At 31.4% G+C, this 20,314-nt stretch overlaps 1 pseudogene; it reads left to right on the top strand.

Moving 5' to 3' along the window:
- Positions 1 to 47: 47 nt before the first annotated feature.
- LOC116420056 lies at positions 48 to 18,256 on the top strand (annotated as a pseudogene).
- The last annotated feature ends 2,058 nt before the right edge of the window (positions 18,257 to 20,314 follow it).

Genomic DNA, 20,314 nt, shown 5'->3' with positions numbered 1-20,314 from the left:
AATTCCCTTTCTTCGGAAGGAGGGGGAAACCCAACTGTCTGGCCGTAATGGCAGGTAGTGCAGCAGGCGATCGGCCGGCTGGCTGGCGGGAGCAGCGGTGTCTAAAGCAAGGCAAAGCAGAGCAGCTGATAGGGTTGTAGGCTCTTTTTGGAGCTTCCTGGCTGGATGGATGCAGTGAGAGAGAAAGCTTGGCAGCTTCAAGCCTGCACGTTGCCTAGATATGGATCACCTAGGAGAAGGAGCTAGTGAAAGAGATAACAGTGCCATCAAGCAGAGGGAGAAAAGAGACAGAGAGCTTCTCTCTAATAACCACCTTCTCCCCCTATCTGCAATCCGAGGGAGAAACAAAATAGTGTTCTCATTTCCAGTGGAATCTTCAACTAAGGGGTGGGGGGAGGAGTTAAGGGGAGGAAAAACATAAGCTTGTGAAATATTTTTTAATGGGAAAGCCTTTTTGAAAAGGTTAAAAGTCACCTACACATTTTATCTTGATCTTTTAACCTTGTAACTACAACAGGTTTCACTTTTCCTGTTCTTGAATGGAATTAGCCCGGTTGATTGAAAAATCAGGGACACATAGCCACTAAGGGAGGAGACCTAGAAAGCTATTATTAAACTCCTAATTTCAAAGTTTTAAAAGGACAGATAATGCCAATTACTTTCCAAACTGTGTTCTTTTCCCTCCCTTGTCTTCCCGTGATTTTTGAGATGTAAGGGGGTGATTCGAGAATTACGGAAATCTAAACCAAATCAAATTGAAGAACAGTATTATTTCATTGAAATGTATAACCAAAATACTCTATCATAGAAAAGAAAGCTTAGTAAGTATTATATACATATAAAATCCGAAGGAAGGAGTTGCTCTTCCATGGAGGATGTTTTGGTAGAACTGAATGACAGCTCTACTAGAGAACAGATTTTTTTTTTTTTTTGGTCTAAGCTTTTACCACATAGTTTAACCATAGCACCCAAATCTGGCCTATATGGTCCCTTCTAATCTAGTATTTAATTTATCTTCCAAAGGGCTTTATTTGGGGCTTTTTTAAAAATGCAGATGACCCAGGATCCAATTCAGTAAAAGACATAGGTAGACATGTTAGTATTTAAGGATAATTAGGATTGCAATCCTTTAAGGGGATTTTGAGGCTACTTCACTTGCACTTCAATGTCACTTTTCTTTAACCTCCTTAATTCCTCCTCTGGTTATTGGACCTTTCCCTCTAGTGAAGTCATTATACTCATCATTATTTAGACCAGAATCTAAATTTACACTTTAGAATCTATATACACACAAACTCCAAAGCTTCTCTTCCAACAACTTGCCTTTTATTTGCCATTCTATATTTGCATATTTTAAACTCTCACTGAGGATGTAAATAAAGGGCTGAAGTGGCAGTGAGAACTGGCTTTTTAGAGGACCTACATTGGAATCCTTTCTCATATATATATATATATATATATATATATATATATATATATGCTGGCTGTGTGACCCTGGGCAAGTCATTTGACCTTTTATGATTGTAGTAACTCTCTAAATCTTTAAATTGTAGAAGAAATGTCCACCTACATTTTTTACCTCTAAGAGTTTTCTACATTGAGGGAATCACAAATCTAGTTTTTATCCCTATGTGTACATTTTATGTCACTTATCTGAAACACTCTGATTTTATCAATCCTTAAGAATCTTTCATAAGCTATAGCTTCTTTCAAGTTATCCCATTATAACCAGGATATAGACATATAGCCATATTTACATGAATATATATGTATGTAACAAGTAAAAAGCATACTCAAGGTACCTGTGTTTTCTTCAGATTATATATCTACATTTTACACCAGTTTCAGCCTCCTTTTTGCCCCTCTTAAAGGCAACAAGGCATAATGTTTAAAGTAGTAGATCTATAATCAGGAAGACCTGAATTCAAACCTAAACTCAGACACTTGCAGTGACTCTGGACAAATTAATTAACCTCTATTTGTCTCAGTTTTCCCAACCATAATATAGGGGAAATGATAGCCTCTATTTTGCATTATCATTGTATAGTTAGGGATCCATGGAAAGTAAACTAAAAAAGTCATGGAAAGAACTTTAGCAAAGTTACAGGATATGAGATAAGTGCACATAAATAATTTGAATTTCTATATATTAAGAAAATATATTCCATATATTAAGAAAAATTCCATTTAAAATAATTGCAAGTATCTTTTTTATTTTGCTGTGTTGTGGAAATGTGGGTTTTATTCCATAAATTAAAAATAAAATTACTGTGAATATTTAAAATACTTGAGAGTCTGTCTACCTGCCAAAATATGCCTAGGAACCTATATGGCAATAAATACAAAACCTATTTCATGCAAATAAAAACAGATCTAAACAAGTGAAGGAATGTTAATGGTTCATGGGTAGGCAGAGCCAATATAATAAAAATTACAATTCTACCTAAATTAGTTTATCTATTCAATACCATACCAATCAAACTAGCAAAAAAACTAATTTATAAAACTAGAAAAAACAGACAAAAATTCATCTGAAAGAACAAAAGGTCAAAAATATCAAGTTAATCAATAAAAAAAATAAGAAGGCAACCTAACAGTATTAAAAAATTTCAGGCTGTGTTACAAAGTAATTATCATCAAAACAATCTGGTATTGACTCAGAAATGAAGTGGTTTGATCAGTGAGAATTGACTATGTACACAATATATAGTAGTAAATTAACCTAATGTTTGATTAAGCCCAAAGATCAAAGCTCTAAGGGCAAGAACTCACTATTTGACCATACCTGTTGGGAAAAGTGGAAAGTATTTTGGCAGAAATTAAGCTCATAGCATACACCAAGATAAGATCAAAATACATATATGATGATATAATCAATTTAAGGGAGCATGGAAAAATGTATGTCAGTTTTTTGCATAAGGGAAGACCAAACTAGAGAAAGAAATGAGCAAGGAAGGTCGAATAGATAGTTTTTGTTTACATGAAATGAAGTTTTTGTACAAACTAATGCAGCAAAATTAAAAAGAAAACAGGAAATCAAGGGGAAATTTTACAAGTTTCTATGATTAATGGTTAAATAATAGGAAAATGCATTTTTCAGATAAAATCAAAACTATCAATAGTTATATAAAAGAAAATCTTTAAATTACTAATAAGCAGAGCATTGCTAATGTAAACAACTCTGAAATACCACCTCTTACCCATCAAATTGGCTAACAGGATAGAAAAGGAAAATGACAAATGCTAGAAGGGAGGTGGAAAAATAGGAATATTAATGGATTATTGGTGAAGTTATAAATTGGGCAAATCATTCTGGAGAATAATTTTGAACTATATCAAAGGGCTACTAAACTGTACATATTATATGACCCAAAAATGTCACCACTAGGTCTGTATCCCAAGAAAGAAAAAGGTAAATTATTTAAATGTACAAAGATATTTATAGTAGCTTATGCGTGACAAGAAAGAATTGGAAATAGAAGGGGTGCCTATCAATTGAGGAATGGCTGAACAAACTGTGCTATGTGGTTGTAATGAAACAACTACAAGGAACAATTAAGAGGAATGTTTCAGAAAAATCTGAGATGATTTATATGAACTGGTACAAAGTGAAATAAGCAGAACACGGAGAAATTGCACACAGTAAGCAATATTGTAATGATGATCAACTGTTTAAGATTTAGCTACTCTGATCAATAAAATGACCTAAGATACCTGCAAAGGTTTCCTGATGAAAAATGTTATCTACTGCCATAAAGTTCATTTGTTATGAAATGAAACTCTGTTATAGACAGAAGCATAGTGTTTTCATTAAATTAAACTTATTTCTATTATATTTTAAATTTTGAACCTTTGTCCTTCCCTCCATCCTACTCTGTGCTAAAGGAGGGCAAAATTTGTTGTGTATGTATACCAACACAAAAAAACATACAAAAACATATTTCTATTATTTATAAGTTCATTCTCTCAAGGTAAATAGCATCTTCCTTCATACAAATTCCTTGTAGTCAATTTAAGACCATATAATATTCATAATAATTTAGTTGCACATGATTATTCTTGAAAAATATCGCAGTTATCATATACCACACTCTCTTATAGATGGCCACTGTTAGACACTCTTAGGTATATGCATACAAACACACATGTACACCCACATAAATATTTAAATATGCATGTGTGTGTGTAAAATAATTCTATACATACTTCTATTTATCATTTCTTTCTCTGAATGCAGACAGCATCTTTCTTCATATGTCCCTAATAGTTAATAGCCAAAACTTATTCTCTCAAAATCTTTGTTAAAACAATATTGCTGTCACATGCTCAATATTTTCTTGTTTTTGCCCATTTTTTCTTTATTATTTTGTGCAAGTCTATTCATATTCTTATAACAGCTTTAAGCTCATCATTTTTATTAGCACAATATTATTTCATCACAATCATTTACCACAACTTGTTCATCCTTCTTCAGAAGACAGACTCCCGACATCCTCAAAATTTCCACGTCTTTACCAGCACAAGAGAGCTGCTATAAACATTTTAGAACATATAGGTTCTTTTCCTTTTTTCCCTAAACATCTCTTTGGGTATAATTCCATATTGTTCTCCAAAATTGTTGAATCAATTTACAATTCCACCAAAAATAAATGTGTCCCAATTTTTCTACATCCCCTCCAACATTTTTCATTTTTCCCCTCAATCAGTAGGTATAAAATGATATCTCCTGGTTCTTTTACTTTGCATTTTTCTAACCAATAATGATTAGAGATTTTTTTCATAAGACTATAAATTGTTTTGATTTCTTCATTGGAAAACTTTATATCCTTTACCCATTTTCTAATTGGGGCATGACTTGTATTCTTATATATTTGACAAAGTTCTATTTAAGATATAAAATTTTTATCTGAGATACTGTCTATATTTTTTTTCCAATTTTCTGCTTTCCTTCTGATCTTGGCTGTATTTGTTTTACTTGAACAAAATCTTTTTTTTTTTAATGTAGTTAAAGTTATTCATTTTAAACCTAAATCCTCTCTATCTCTTGTTTCATAAATTGTTTGCCTATCCATAAGTCTGATAAGTAATGTTCCATGTTCTTCTAATTGTCCTGTAATCTCTCTTTTTTATCTAAGTTATGTATTCATTTTGAGCTCATCTTGGTAAAAGGTGTAAGATATTGGTCTATACTCACTTTCTGCCATAATGCTTTCTAATTTTTTCAATAATTTGTTATCAAGTAATGAATTCTTATCCCTAAATTACTTGTCAAATATGAAACCATTATGTTTATTTGCTATAGTAAATTCTGTCTTCTCTATTTCATTGTTCAATCTTTCTATTTTTTAGATAGTTTTATAATTATTCCCTTTTAACTTAGTTTAAGATTTGGTACTGGTAAACCTCCTTTCTTCACTTTTTTTTCATCATTTATTTTGATACTATTAACTTTTTATTCTTCCAAATGAATTTTGTTACTTATTTTCTGATTCAATACAATAAATATTTTGGCAATTTAATTGGTATGAAGTGAATAAATATGCAAATTAGTTTGGATAAAAATGACATTTTTTAAATATTGGCCCTACTAAAGCATGACATTTAATGTTTCTCTAATTATGTAAATCTGATTTTATTGTATAAAAAAGCTTTTTGTAATTCTGTTTATATTCATTCCTGTGTTTGTTTTGATGAGTGTACCAGGTATAAATACTGGGTATAAATGGTATAGGTACTGTTAAGAGTTATTTTAAATATTTTAAATTCTGATTTTTAATCCATTCTGCTATTTGTTTCCATTTAAATAAGTTCCTTTCATTCACAAAGTTATAATTTTTAGATGTGTATTTCCTTCCATTCTATTTTCCTTGATGTTTGTCTTTCTCTTTGTTTCTTCTTACCCCTCTCCCTCCTCAAATGTATAATTTATTTCTTAATACTATCTTTCTAATCTATACTTCTTTTAAGAGTCCTTCCTTGATCTCTCACTTGAACCTATTTCTTAATCTACACACCCTCTTAAGAGTCTTTCCCTTATTTTATCCCCTCACCCTCAAATTTCTCGGTAAGTTAAGAAGACTTTATACACACACACACACACACACACACACACACACACACACATATGGCTCTATATGTGTGTGTATAAGTATATATAAATATGTATACTTATATCTATGTATATATAAACACATATATGTGTATATATTTCTTCTTTAACCCAGTGCTGGTGTATATAAGGTTCTAGTATTACCAGTCCTCCACCCCCTCCTGTTTTCTACTGTAACATGTCTTCCATTCTTGCATTGTTTGTATGCATTGTATGACATAATTATTCTATTTTTACCTCTCCCTACTCAATTTCATTTTTTACAACCATCCCATCATATTCAATTCAACCCCAAGCCTTCTATCTATATAATCTCTTTCAAACTACCTAGTAATAATGATGTTCTAACAAGTTACATATAATGTGTTCCTACATAAAAAGTAAAGTTTCCTTATGGAGTCTGTTCTAATTGGACTTTGATGTTTGTCTTTCTATATTTCTCCAGATTTTTGTTGATCAAATGTTCTGTTCATATCTAGTTTTTCATTCATAGATAGCTGAAAATTGTTCAATTCATTCAACATCTATTTTTTTCCACTAAGGATTATGCTTAGCTTTGCTGGGTAAATTATTCTTGGTTGCAAATTCAGCTCCTTTGCTCTTCAGAATATCCTGTTCAGTGCTCTTTGGTCTTTCAACATAGAAGGTGCTACATCTTATGTTAACCAGAAGGCAGTTCCACACTATTTAATTTGATTCGTTTTAGTTGGTTGTAGTATTTTTGTCCTTGGCCTGGGAGCTTTGTAACATAATTATGATGTCCTTGTGAGTTTTCATCTTGTAATATCTTGGTAATTCGTGAATTTTTTTCAACGTCAATTCTATCCTCTAGCTCTAAAACTCCAAGGCAATTTTCCTTAATTTCTTGAAATTTGTTTAGATTGTTTTGTATTTTCACAACTTTCAGATAGTCAAATGTTTCTTATATTGTCTTTCTTTTTTTTCAAAGATCAATTGTTCTAATGAGATGTTTCATGTTCTATTTTTTTTTTATTTTTTTATTTTATTTGGTTCTTTCTTGGTTTCTAATAAAAGCTTCCTCTTGAACAATTCTCAGTTTTTAAGAAGGTATTTTCTTCTGTAAATTTTTGGATTTCTTTTTTTAATTGATTGATTTTCTTATAATTTTCTTGATTTTTTTTCTGACTTATTTTTCCCCTATTTTTCCTCAGTCTCTCATTTAATTTTTAAAATTCTTTTTAAGCTCTTTAAAGAATCCTTTTTGAACTTGTGACCATTTTACATTTCTTTAAAATAGAAGTTGCTGTTTTTGATTTCACTATCTTTTTCTGAGTTTGAACCCAGATCTTCCCTTATCACCACAGAACTTATCTATAGTTGTGTTTGTTCTCTCTTGCTTACTATATTTAGTTGCTATTTCTTGACGATTAACTTCATATTAGAGGCAAACTCTAGTTCTGGGGTGCAAGGGATAATGTCTCAGGCTTCAAGTTTTTCTTGCTTTTATTTTCTGAGTTCTATCTAGAGGCCTCAGATACTTTTCTTTCCCCTTGAACTTTGATCAGGATCCCCACAAAGCCTGTCACTGCACATGCTTTTATTCCCACAAAGCCTGTCACTGCATATCCTGAGAATGTAAACTTTCATTGATTACTCTGCCTAGGAATCAAATTCAGGAATTCTCTCTATCTAGTGACCATAACCAGCATTTCCTATGTCTCTGGGACCTCACTCACTACTATGTGCTTGCTTCTCTTCAACCACAGCCACAGCCTGGGATCATGTTCTTTTCAGGACACCTGGGATTTAAATGCAGTATCACAGGAGAGACCTCCAATTTTCCACTGATCAACACTGCCTAGGGATCACAAATACCTGAATCTGAGGATGCCTCTGACATAGCAGCCCCTTAGCTTGTTGTTTGTTTATTTGATTATCCCCAGGGTTAATTGTTTGTTAATTCATTTATCTATTCTAAAGTACCTGGATTTCTAGGCATGGACCCATACTTAACACCATATACCAAGATAAGATCTAAATGGGTCCATGATTTAGTAAGAGCAAGATTATAAACAAATTGGAGGAACATAGGATAGTTTATCTCTCAGACCTGTGGAGGAGGAAGAAATTTGTGACTAAAGACGAAATAGAGACCATTATTGATCACAAAATAGAAAATTTTGATTGCATCAAATTAAAAAGCTTCTGTACAAACAAAACTAATGTAAACAAGATTAGAAGGGAAGCAACAAACTGGGAAAACATCTTCACAGTTAAAGGTTCTGATAAAGGCCTCATTTCCAAAATATATAGAGAATTGACTGTAATTTATAAGAAACCAAGCCATTCTCCAATTGATAAATGGTCAAAGGATATGAACAGACAATTTTCAGACAATGAAATTGAAATCATTACCACTCATATGAAAGAGTGTTCCAAATCATTATTAATCAGAGAAATGCAAATTAAGACAACTCTGAGATACCACTACACACCTGTCAGATTGGCTAAGATGACAGGAAAAAATAATGATGATTGTTGGAGGGGATGCGGGAAAACTGGGACACTGATACATTGTTGGTGGAGCTGTGAACGAATCCAACCATTCTGGAGAGCAACCTGGAGTTATGCCCAAAAAGTTATCAAACTGTGCATACCTTTTGATCCAGCAGTGTTTCTACTGGGCTTATACCCCAAGGAGATACTAAAGAAGGGAAAGGGACCAGTATGTGCCAAAATGTTTGTGGCAGCCCTGTTTGTAGTGGCTAGAAGCTGGAAAATGAATGGATGCCCATCAATTGGAGAATGGTTGGGTAAATTGTGGTATATGAATGTTATGGAATATTATTGTTCTGTAAGAAATGACCAGCAAGATGAATACAGAGAAGCTTGGAGAGAATTACATGAACTGATGCTAAGTGAAATGAGCAGAACCAAGAGATCATTATATACGTCAACAACGATACTGTATGAAGATGTAATCTGATGGAAGTGGATTTCTTTGACAAAGAGACCTAATTCAGTTTCAATTGATCAATGATGGACAGAAGCAGTTACACCCAAATTAAAAATACTGGGAAATGAATGTAAACTGTTTGCATTTTTGTTTTTCTTCCCGGGTTATTTTTAACTTCTGAATCCAATTCTCCCTGTGCAACAAGAAAACTGTTTGGATCTGCACACATATATTGTATCTAGGATATACTGTAATTTATTTAACATGTATAGGACTGCTTGCCATCTAGGGGAGGGGGTAGAGGGTGGGAGGGAAAAATCGGAACAGAAGTGAGTGCAAGGGATAATGTTGTAAAAAAATTACCCTGGCATGGATTCTGTCAATAAAAAATTACTATAATAAAAAAAAAAATAAAGTACCTGCATTTCAACCAGGCCAGATCTACCATCCAGAGAGGTTGGCCTTTCCTAAAGTGCAGAGATACCTTTGAACATCAACAAACAAGGCCAAGTATTAGGCTATGGCTGGAGGTGAGGAGGAGTGAGCATGCTATGGCATGATCCCAGAGGTGTATATCCTTATGATTGTGGTCACTGGCTAGAGAGAACAGAGTCCCTAGATTTGGTTTTAGGGTACAAGACTAAGCTGAAGCTTACAATAACAGGAAGGACTGAAGAGAATAAAAGCATTTTTTGATGACAGCAGGAGAGCCTTAGTCTTGGAGTGCAAAACTGCTTTATCCCAACTTTTCATTATTTCTGCCACATAAAAGTTCATTTTGAGGCATAATTTTAACTATTTGTAAAGGAATTTGGTATATTCAGTAACTTCCTATCTTATTCCACCATATTCTCAGAATCCTCATCTCCTACTTTTTTTTTTAAACCTAGCTAATATGGAATATAGTTTGCATGACTTCAGAGGTATAATGGAAAACATATTGCTTGCCTCCTCGTTGTATATGGGAAGGACTGGATGAAGAAAATTTGGAATCCAAAATTTTAAAATGAATGAAAAAAATGATGTTTGTGTAATAAAAGGTAAAAACAAGGGAAATAAGGGTCTATTATCCTTTGAGATATTTGTTAATAATAGTTAAAACCCATAATATTTAAAGAAAGAAAATCTTATCACTGATCCAGTTCCTTTTACCTGCCCTTTGACCTTAATCTGTATATCTAAAAATATATAATTTTTTTTAATTTTTAGAAAATTAAAAAAATTTAAATGTTGAAATATTAACCAAATTTCAACCAAAATTACATAACTAGTGAATGAGATTGAAAAATGAGTATTATGATTTACAAAGTAAAGTTTAAAAATTTCTTCTATGTGTGCTGTAAGGTATCTTTTTCAGTTATAAGAACCATTAAAACCAAGTATCTAAATAAGCTGAATTTGAATGAATAACTTTATAACAAACTATTGAAATTTCAAAAAACAATGAAATGTATTTAATTATATTGTTCTCTCTTTTAGTGAGAACAAAGGAAAAGTGTTATACTATTAAATAAAAAAGTGATTAGTATGCTATTTAATTATATATTTTAAATTTTCATACATATTTAATGTTCATAATACACAGTGTGACCCCAAAGTCATCATAGCTATTAAAACATTTGGAAAATCCTTTGCAGTAAATTATGTAATACATAGACTATATGCACATGTATGTATGCATATGCATGTGTATGTATGTGGGTATGTGTAGTTGTATGTATAAGGGTTCACATTTTTTAATGGTGTTCATGATCAATAAATGTTGGAGATCATTCTCAATAAGGAATAAAGATAACATAAGTATTTTAAGATATTGAACAAAAATAAACATTTCTTTTTAGAGCATTGAATAATAAAAATAATAATCAAGAAAAGAAACATGAGATAAGATATACACTTGTACTACGGTTCTCTTTTATTGTTCTGACTCAGTTTTCCTAATTGTCCTGACTCAGTTTTCCTAATTGTCCTGAGTCAGTTTCCCTAAATTGATTCTATATCAGTTTCCCTAAGTGTTCTGCCTCAGTTTCCTTAATTGTTCTGCCTCAATCCCCTTAGTTGCAAACCCTCCTGCCCACCCCACCCCCCGGTTCAATAAGACTGGTATAACTCAGAGGTTATAAATTGTTGATGTGTAAACTCAAAAAGGGGGAGTCCAGACTTTCTGTCTGTAGCCAGACACTTTCTTACCTCCCCATTAGTTAGAATTTATGGTCCTACCCCCCAACCTGTCAGAATCAGATTAATGGTTCCTACCTGGAGATTCTGGCTCCTTTGTTTAGCTACTGTGTATAAATATGTCATGGAGAACTCACATTGGCTGCCAGATACTGGATTCTTGGAGATGATATCTCATTCAGCCCTGGGACCAAACCATGGATCCATTTGGTCGCAGTAAATCTCTCCCTTTCAAATAAAATATTAAAAACTCTCTAATCTCTATCTTGCCTCAGTTTCTCCAGCATTACCGCTTAAATATAGATTAAGTAAAGCCATCACAAATAAGTGGGTCAACTTTAAAAAACACATGAGATGTAGTCAATGATTTGTAGAATACATATTTCTGAAAATACGTTAACATCTTTAAAAGGAAATAGTGAATTGAACTCTTAAATATTAGAAAACCAGCAAACTAATAACACTGAAGCAACTATAAGAGGAAGAATCTAGATTGAAAATAAAGACAACAGAACTGATAAACTAAAATATTATTGTTCTCTAAACGAATATGATTAGTAAAATAGTGGATTGTGACCTTCTCTGCAAATAGTAGTCTTAGTGAACTGCTTAGAATCTGGAAATTTAAATGCTATACCAGTATGTCAGAGATGGACCCTGAAGGCAAAAATTATTAGTTCCAGAGCTAATAGAATAATTTCCAGAGTTCCCTCTCCACTACCTCTGAAATTCAGAATCCCCTTATAATCTTAAAAATAATTGAGGATGCCAAAGAGCTTTAGTTTATGTGGGTCATATCTATTAATATTTACCACATTAGAAATTAGCAATATAAAATTTAAAATGTTTATTAATTTAAAATAACAATGACAAACCAAATGCGTGTTAACACAATTAATGTACTTTTACCTAAAATAACTATATATTCTCAAAAACAAAATAAAATAGTGAGAAAAGTGGCATGGATTTATATATACTTTCACTAATTTCTTTAATGTCTGACTTAATAAAAGAAAGTTGGATTACCATATCTTTTTCTGCAGACAATCTGCTGCAGTGTGTTATTTTGGTTGAAGTATAGTAAGAAAATCTATGCTCACACAGATACATAGTTGGAAAAGGAATAACTTCAATATGCAAATAACATCTTAGAATTATTGTAAAAATTGTTTTGACCTTGAGGACCTCCTGAAAGGGTTTCAGGGACCCTCAAGGGTATAAGAAGCACATTTTGAAAACTTCTACAAAATTGCCTTTCATAGTAGCTAGTTAATTTGACTCTTTCCAAACACAGAAGGAAATTAAATTACCATAAATTAAAACAAACAAGTTGAATTCACAATGACTAATGGAAACAAAATGGATTACCAGAGATTACTATATACAATTATATGCCAGGAAAATAAAATGTTAATAATAATAGATTATTTCCTTTTAAAAAAAATAATAAAATGTCCAAGAGAAACAAGTAGAGGTTTAAATTCTTAAGCGTAAGAAAAACAAATTGACCAAGACATTAAGGGAAGGGAAAAGGATCCCTGAAGAGAACAAAATTTACAGATAAATGCTATCAAATATTTAAAGATCAAAATATTATCCATATTTATTTTCTCCTAAATAGCTGATACAGAAAGCCCTCTACCAAATTACTTTTGAGACAAATTTGATTATGATACCAAAACCAAGTAAAGATAAAATAGAGAAAAAGATCTTAGATTAATTTCAGCAATGAATATTGATGCAAAATTTAAAGATAAATCTTTACAAAAAGACTACAACAATCTATCAAATATTACTATTTTAAGTTTTTATTTAAGTATTTATTACTAAGGTGAATTTATACCAAGGATGCAAAAATATTTCAACATTAGAAAAAAAATTCATATAAACAAAACATTTAGTTAATTTTAGGAGTAGATATAAAAATGGCATCAATACATTTTAGTATCACTTGATTTTGAAACCCAAGCAAAAGCATGGAAGATATTTTATTATCAAATAATATATTACATATTATGCACACATACAATATTTATGATTCATAGACATACTCTTTTTTTTTTCTCTTGGTTTACTTCCTATCTACCTTTTCCTGTGCAGTCATTCCTTTTTTGCTGGGCAATTATCAGGCTTGTGTCCCCTTGTTTCTCTCCTGTATCCTATTCTCTTCTCTCTCCCTAGGTAATTTCATGATCTCATGGGATCAATTAGCCTTTCTATGATGATGATGATCTGAAAATCTAGTTCTAGTAGTATTTTGTAAGTCCGGGTCCTATACTCAAACTGCCTGTTAGATGGCCACCTATCTGGCCTATAAGCATCTTAAGCTCAACGTGTCATATTTTATTTAAACTTTCTTGAAGTTCCCTATTTCTGTTGAAGTTCCCAAAATTAATGTAATCATTTATGTTCAGAAGTTAATGTCATATTTAACTCTCTTCTCTCTTTTGCCTCCATTCTGATTATTTTCAGAGTCCTCAATTTTGCTTCTACAATATCATTCACATGTGTACCCTGTTTTCATCTCTAATAAGTATTGTCCTGCTTTAAGCTCTTAGTATTTTTAATTAGACTAATGAAACAGTTTCCTAATTAGTTCTTCTTTTAATTTCTCCTTTCTGTAATTCATTTGTGTCTCACCTGCTGAATGATCTTTTCCTCTGAGGCAATTAGGGTTAAGTGATTTGCTCACTCAGCTAGGAAGTATTAAGTGTCTGAGGTCAAATTTGAACTCAGGTCCTCCTGACTTCAGGGCTGGTGCTTTATCCACTGCACCACCTAGCTGCCCCTGATATTTCTAAAATGAACACATGAGCATGTCATTACCCTATTAAAAAATCCTTAGTAGTAGCCTATCTATGAAAGATATATGTAAATAAGTAACATATTGGAATAATTTTATACCTCATAAGAATATGTAATATATTGGAAATTAATTTCCTGAACTATAAAATAAAAACAATACTTTTATCTACCTCCCATGGTTATTGTGAGGCTCATGAGAAAATATTTATAAGAGAGCTTAGGCACTTATTAAATATTTGGTTTTGTCCTTGCTCTTGCTCCTTCCCTCCCTCCTTCCACAGTATATCATTACTCCCTATTATGTACTCTATTTTTCAGTCAAACTAACTATTCTTATACATGACATTCCATCTCCCATTTTAATGCCTTAGTGCATAGTTTCCCTTATATTTTATAATGAACTTTTCTAACTTTGTCTCAAAATTTCTTCAACTTTCTTCAAAGCACAAATCAGATGTCAACTCCTACATGAAACCTTTCTTGACACTACCACCCTATTCTCAGCACTCTCTTATTTTTAAAATTACTTTAAAATACCTTCTTCATACTTTGTAAATATTTTGTGTTTTTTTTCTCTGTACAGAAATCATATTCCCCCCAAAAAAGAATGTTTTTTTGGTCAGTTGTGTAAAACTCTTCATTACAACATTTGGGGGTTCCTTGTAAAGATATTGAAATGATTTGCCATTTCTTTTTCCAGATCATTTTACAAATGAGGAAATTGAGGCAAATAGGGTTAATTAACTTGCTAAAATTACATAGTAAGTATCTGAGGCTCTATTTTAACTTAGCTTCATAGCTCTTCATAACTCCAAGACTTTGCTTCTAGACACTATGCCACTTAGCTATCCCTAATGTAAGAATGTAATCAGTCTTTTTTTAAAAACAAAGTAGAATGTAACATCTTTTTTTTAAAGACTATTTTACTTTTATGTTTGTAAACCAACCCATACCAAGTACTAGGTGCTTAATATGTGTTTACTGAATTGAATTTAACTAGAATTACATTTAATAAGTCTTCAAAATGAGTTGTGTTGCTAAATAACAAAACAACTTTGGAATGTATTTTTTTTTCATGAAAAACGGTTATTGAGAAATGTAAAGTCACATGTAAATATAAGTGAAGAACTCTATTAATGTAAAATGTATCACATAAAAAAAAGAAATAATATTAAGGATCTGTTTTTTTTTTTTTAAGCAGTTAGATAATACACTATCTAGCACTGAACCTAGAATCAGGATTATTTGAGTTCCAATTTAGACTCAGATGCTTACTAGTCACGGGTGTAGTGCTAACATCGTTTAAAATTCCCTATATCTCAATCTCATCATCATTAAAATGAGGGTAATAATAACACCTGCTTCCAAAGGTTGTGAAGATCATATAAGATAATATTTACAAATTGCTTTGCAAAAATCAAAAGTGCTACATAAATGCTAGCTTATAATTATTTTAAATTTCACTTTAGGTAATATGAAGAATATTGATGTTTAATCTAATAACTAACTATATATTTTTCTATGTTTTAGCATCTTACATGTCAACCCATAACATCACTTTTCAACATTTTAGTATTTTTACTTTAAAGTATTCCCAACATATAAAACAAAGATTTCTTTTTTATTCCTGATGATACTTAAGGCTTTCCCACTTATTGCTTCTTTGATGTTGGAAAAAAGACAATTTCTCTAAATCTCAGTTTCTTCACCTGTAAAATGAATAGTCAGATGAAATAATTTCAAGGGACCCTTTCAGTTTCTTCCTTTGATCTTAATAAAGTAAGTCTTTTAGTTTTAATTTTATTTAGTAATAGATAGATTTTATTTCTCAAACTTTTTTAAAAGATTAATTTGATGTTTGAATAAAAACAGTTTTCAAAACTCTATGTTCATCCAGACTTAAAATCATAATTTTGTTTTTTATTAAAAGCATATAATAATTGTATGACACATAAATGTATTAAAATGTATATAAAATGTTAGAATTCATCATGATTTCTGAAATGCAGACATAATCCACACTATTATAGAACAAAATCTTAATAGGGTAGTCCTTTTCTATCTACAAAGTAATTTTGGAATCTGACTGTTAATGTGAATTTGAGATTCTCATTTCATTTACTTTTATTTCGTCGAACAACAGATATGGCACAAAAATGAATTAAGGCTAGGAAAAACAACTCAAGAAAAACACCCTTTCTCAAATAGTTGAATACAAGTATTTCAATGACTGGAGCTATGCCACAAAAAAAAGTTATTGATTGAAAAGAAAAAAGTATTTTTACAAAGTTATTACTAGAAGTACAAAAATAAAATCCCACTTAGGAAAAAATGTCAATGATGAAATAATGCCTGAATAAATTATAATAAATAAGTGTAATTGGAATATATATTGAGCTTCATAGGAATTATGAAAAAAATTAAAGAAATTTAGGAAATTATGTAAGTAATACAAAATGAGAGAAAAAAAGAAAAAAGATATCAACAACTATATAAAGACATGATAAAAAACAATGACACATATGTAGGGAAAAAACTTTTTAAAGGATAACATAAGGACAAATTGTCCCTGGCACATCAACATTTATATGTACAAATTTGGGGAAAATAATAAAACTATTGGTAAATAATAGAAGTTTATTAATACATAATGAAACATTGGATACATGACAATTCTTACTTTTAAAAAATTAAGTTTCATCTCATATGCTTACTTTTCATATTTTATTAGTCTATTACTTATATACTTGAATATCTGTACTTATCAGTGGAGCTTAAACTAAAATAGTATATATGTATATATTTATACACAAAGAGTATCCCTCCATGTTTTTAATTAATGATGCCATTGATCGACCCTTTTTTTGAAGTTAGGCCTGTAAATTTTGTACTTACTTCTCCGCTTTCTTTTATTATACCTCATAATAATGTGTTATATGTTTTCCCCTCACTTCTGCCAGGTTGTTCCCCCATTGTACTGTCATATATTTAATTGTCTCTACTAACTTAAGGGGATCTTTATAATATTTAGCACATAATTAATTCAACAACAGCATTTCTAAAAATTTAGTGTGGCCTATTTTTTTCTCTTCTTTCTACTACCAATATACTATTAGCATTGATAGAAAACTTTATTTTATTGTCTTTTATAGATAATCCAGATATGATTTTTATAGAGAGCTGGAACTCTGAAAAGGTGTACTTGAATCTAAGACTGCAGAGCACTTAAGGCTAATTACCTACTCAAAGTGAGAGAATGGTTCTATAAACATATATTTAAATGATAGGATGATGTGATGGCTCGCCTCAAAATTGCCATTTCTAGATCCAGGGAGTCTTTTGCACAAGTTATGGTGCTCAATTTCATGCTGTCTCAATTCTTTTGCCTAGAGGATCAATTGGCAACAATATGGAATAAAGAATGGAATCCAAAAAACTTTTGGAGGGAGATAAAATGTCACCTTTAGGGACAATGGACCCTTCCCCTATTCTAGCATGTCTCCACAAGATGGCAGTCTTGTCTGATACAAATTTAATCTTTGTATGTTATGAGTATTGTGGATCCTAATAGTTTTATTGCACACTGTTAACCAATCATATTGAAAACAACATACCTTGTGTTTGAAGAAGTTGTATCCCTCTGATATGTTAAAAACTTTCATAGGAACATTGTAATCAAATGCTATCCTCTTTAATTTTTAATATTTTAGCATTTTATTATTTGCTTTCTTTATAATTTCTCTGAATTAAATAATAATTTAAAAAAAATCCAAAAAGCATACTGTGATCCTGTGTAAGAGGTCATATAGATGATGCAGAATTGGAAGGCGATGGTAGATAGGAGGGAGTGACCCTCGAGCTGATGATGTAGAGGAAGATTCCTGGCAACTAATCTTGCTCAAAGAGTTTAAACTACACTTCTAAAATCAGAACTCCCTATATTAGAGAATCAAAAGCAACTGAATGAGAGTATAGCAGGTGAGCAGGAATAGAGATCTTCGTGAAAACTTTATTAATTTTTTTTTTATTTTTTAAAGACTGGGAAGCCATTGCTACTGTTTGGAATCTGTTAATAACAGAAAAGGCTCCATAAGTTTGAATTGGTCTAAGTAGTGATCTTTTGCCCTAAGATAGCAGAATAGACCAAGGTTCTGATTCTGTGACTAAATGATCAACTTGAAGATGAGAAGCTTTACCATATTCTTGATGATATTCAGACAAAGAGGAGTTTACAGTATCAGTATTAGATCTTCACTGGAGATAGAACAGGAAAATTTCCTATATTCCTCCAAATCTCTCTAGAGACAGTACGGAAATTTAGTGAAAATTAGTTGAGTACTCTGTGGACAAGGACAGTGGTTTTATATCAACATCTAATTCAAGTTTGTAACCAGTTTGAATGCTGATAACTCTGAATACTTGAAATGAGGTAAAGATCAAGAATGCAATGGAATCTTTAATAGTAACATTGTTTCCTTTAATGAAAGGTTTCCAAGAGGGGAAAATAATTAAATCGTTAGGGGAAAGAATAAAGTGAAATGTAGCAGATAAATGCCTTCAGCATGATATTTACTACTTCATATAACTAAATTTGGCACTTAATTTGTATTCCCATTTCTAGTTTGAATTTCAGGCTTCTAATTTTTTACCAAAACCAGAATATGTTAAAATAATGTGAGGTTTTTTTTTAGGTGATTTTCATCTTAATTATGGAAAGTGTGACTTTTTAAGAAATAGGAAAAAAAAATGCATCTCACAATCTTGACTCACCCTGTAGTCAATTTGACCAAGAAACTCAGAATGAGAGGAAAGATTGAAAAAAAAAAAAAGACTTCCATGGGATACTATCTCTATGTGTCATAAGCTCAAATAAGCCTAGATTGAAGAGGACACTATGGATCTTAGAATATCCTCAAGACTGTGAGGTAGTGGTGGTGATTGTTGTTGTTGTTGTTGTTTTTTAAAGGAGGGAACCTTCTTAGCTTTAATCTATTTGACAAATGATCTGGGAAACAATTATTAATGAGTTTAGACTAGTCCCAGATCTTGATATTACATGCTATTCAATTCAATATATCTTGACCATATTGTAAGCATGTGTTTTGTTTTGTTTTTTTAATTTTCCAAATTCATTTTATTTGAAGAAACAGAACAAGCAAAAAGAAAACAGAAAAGCAATACAAAACAAAAGAGAACATTGTTATTTGCTCAGCAGAACATCAGGGAGGATTCAAAATATGTAACAAATACCAATTTAAGAAAGTATATATATGTGTGTAAAATTATATTCATGAGTGTCCATATTTTCTTTAATTCCTTTAGTTAATTTTTAAAATTTTTATTAATTAATTTTATTTTAATTAACTAACTAATAAAAACAATTAATTTTAATTCCTGTAATTAAACAAAAATTCTTTTGTTTAAGCTTCACACCTTACTTACTTTATTCTTTTTTCCCCCTTTCATTCCCCCCACCCAAGCAGGCTATAATTAAGAAAGGATATATTTATATATACATATATAGATATATACATGCACATAGATACACACATAAAAATACATATAGATCCCTTTCATCTCCATTAACACCCTCAAGTAACATATAGTCGAGAAAAGATACATTTATGTATAGATATGTATGTATAAATACGTATACACATTCACATGCACACATACCTCAGATACCCAAATCTTTCCTACCCTTGCTAACTTTCATTAAATTAAGGTCTACAACTTGGCTTACTATAATTTAACCTCCTCCCACCCAAGGATGCCTCCACTGTCTTCTTCTCTCACCCTTTGCTTCCCCATCTGTCCATCCTTCCTCCCTTATTTCTTTATAGATTTTGGAAGGTGCTATGCCCTTTGTGGTATATATAGTATTGCCTAATGAACCCATTTGCTACATAATTTGGTTTTCAGAACTACAAGCACTCTTTCCGTCTAATGCTCCTGTGTCTATTCTTCCTCTGCGCCTCATTTATATAACATAATTACTATTTTTACCTTTATTCTGCTAATCTTTCTTTTGAGCTTACCCTATTGTTGATGTAAATCTTAAACATACAATATAAATTTCCCATGTTAAAAAAAAACAAACAACAAATAATTTGTCCATGTTTAAACAGTTTGTCCATGTTGAATACCTTAAAATTGATCTTTTATATGTTAAATTTTCTGTTAAGTTCAGGTTTGGTTACTAGAAAGTCCTGAAAATCTACAAGTATGTCAAAGGCCCATTTTTGTCTCATTGAAGATTATATATAATTTTTCTGTGTGTGTGTGTGTGTGTATATATATATATA

This window comes from Sarcophilus harrisii, chromosome 6, assembly GCF_902635505.1.
Source record: "Sarcophilus harrisii chromosome 6, mSarHar1.11, whole genome shotgun sequence".
Lineage (NCBI taxonomy): Eukaryota > Metazoa > Chordata > Mammalia > Dasyuromorphia > Dasyuridae > Sarcophilus > Sarcophilus harrisii.
The sequence above is the reverse complement of the archived record's forward strand: the minus strand, read 5'-3'. Positions and strand labels throughout refer to the sequence as shown.